The sequence below is a fragment of the Coptis chinensis genome, chromosome 3, assembly GCF_015680905.1.
Source record: "Coptis chinensis isolate HL-2020 chromosome 3, ASM1568090v1, whole genome shotgun sequence".
Taxonomy (NCBI): Eukaryota; Viridiplantae; Streptophyta; class Magnoliopsida; order Ranunculales; family Ranunculaceae; genus Coptis; species Coptis chinensis.
Window position 1 is genome coordinate 83,954,338 of NC_141458.1, and position 2,178 is coordinate 83,956,515.

At 38.2% G+C, this 2,178-nt stretch overlaps 1 non-coding gene across 1 annotated transcript; it reads right to left on the minus strand.

Annotated features, from left to right (window-relative positions):
* Positions 1-1,656: 1,656 nt before the first annotated feature.
* On the minus strand, positions 1,657-1,760 carry LOC147511184 (small nucleolar RNA R71). Its single transcript, XR_015219661.1, has one exon. It is a non-coding gene; the product is annotated as a small nucleolar RNA R71 (small nucleolar RNA).
* Positions 1,761-2,178: the final 418 nt, after the last annotated feature.

A 2,178-nucleotide genomic window follows, 5' to 3' on the forward strand; every position in this document is an offset into this window, starting at 1 on the left:
AAAACGACCGGCTCGGAAAGAGCTTTCTAATGGTCCAAGCCTTGACCCAATCAGAGGAGCAAAAGTGGACGAAAAGTCTGTTGAAGCCAACTGCAGCTGAAGAGGCCTTTTTGGACTGGAAAGAATTGGGTTTTGGGCTGGATTCTCGGCCCAAAACATGGCTCCAAGCCCATGCACGATTTTTGGATCTGAAAGTATAAAAACAAGAGCTTGACTCTTTGTTAATGGTAGATAGTTAGGTTAGAAAATAAGTTAGGTTAGGAAGCTAATGTTAATGGAGTTTAGGGTTAGAAAAAGATAGATCTAGATCTAGTTTTGAGTTTTATCCCATTAATTAATTAGTTTTCATACCTTGTTTTAATATAGATTATTGAATCATTGTTACTTTTCATTAGATTAATAAAGTTAGTTGTTTTTTATAATCTAGCTTCATTTTCCATTAACATCTATTGCAATTCATTGATGTCATTATTAGTTTAATTAAATTATTGCATGATTAGTTTCCATTGAGTTTAAATAAGCAAAGTTCAAATCTTGATATCATGTCTTGTTTGAATTTCATTGGGAATGATAGCGTAATGATTCTCGGCTAAACCTCCATTTGAGGGGGTTGAGAAGCCTTGATGAAAGCTTGATTCCGATTATCGTAGAGTCGTCATAATTTCCTTTCCACTCTAGAAATGATTAGTTCACCATGAGAATGGGTGTAATCGTTCACATGCTAGTTATGAATTGGTAGAAATGCCATGTGTAATTAGGGATTAGGAGTAACCATATTGTTCTGCGAAATAGTTTAATTCAGATTACGACGATTCGTCGTTAGTAGGATTAAGTCGAGTTAAGGTGGAATCAATCCCCCTCTAACTCCTTATCATAGAATCAACGTAACATTCCCATAATTGTTCTAATAGTCGACTAGTTGCATCTTGTGGGTAGTTGCATCGTAGTCTAGTTGCCATTTCGTAAATCTCTCATTAGACTTTTTAGTTAAGATTACTTATACGTAGAGAACACAACATGCGGAAGGACTAGGAGTGGAACGAATCGATCATCTACTCCACTATATCTCATAGGATTGAGAGTAGAATCTTTGATAAAATTTTAGGCACATAAGATAGTTTTAGTTTACTTACGTTTTGAGTTTTATCGTTCATTTCGTAGGTAAACTATCAATTTTATGTTTTCCCAAACATAATTACACAACAACGTCAACAAACAATTCTATCTAGTATACCACCCACTACACCTCTAACTACTATTTCACACACACCACCTGACACAATGCCCGACGAAGGAGAGACTCCTCTCTCTGACTTCTACAAAGCCTTGAGCGATAGCCCTAAATCTTGCATCGTTCTAGCAGACCCAGTGGGGGATTTCCGAATCCCCCCAAATATTTTTAATTTGTTACCCATTTTTCATGGGTTAGACCATGAAAAACCTTATCAGCACATGCATAGGATTGAACAAGTCCTAACAACATTCCACCATCCTACGGTTGGTGCGGAACAAATTAAACTCAGGGTATTCCCTTTCACCTTAGCCGATAAAGGCGGCTTCTTGTTAACTCGCCCAAACGCCTAATTCGTGGACTCGTGGGCTAAACTTGTTCAGCTGTTTATGGAACATTTTTACCCACCCCTAAAGACGGATGAGATGCTTTCTAAGATTCATTTCTTTCGACAAAATCCTCATGAATCATTTTCAGAGGCTTGGAATCGTTTCACCGATCTCCTTATAGAGTGTCCACATCATAACTTAGCGAAAGACACGTTAGTTCGTGCCTTTTTCAAAGGACTTCTACTCCACCATAAAGAAGTCCTAGACATAATGAATTGGGGCAGTTTCTTAAGCAAAGAAGCCTCGGAGGCTTATAAATTTTTAGAGGATCAAACTAAGCGAAATAACAACTGGGGGATTGTGACGATATCCACCGCTCCACTAGTTCTTCAAATACAGTTAAGGCCGCCAGTATGTTTGAAATTAAACACGATCCCAAGCTTAAAACTCTAATCAAATCACTCACTAAAAAGGTAGAGGCCATTTCTGTTCAACAAAAGCCTATCCCCGTCATGAATGTAAATTCAAATCCATGTAGTTTCTGTTGGAGCCCCGAGCATCCCGACTTCCATCGTCCCTATAGCCTATGAACGGGCTTGTTCCATTAATAGTGAACCT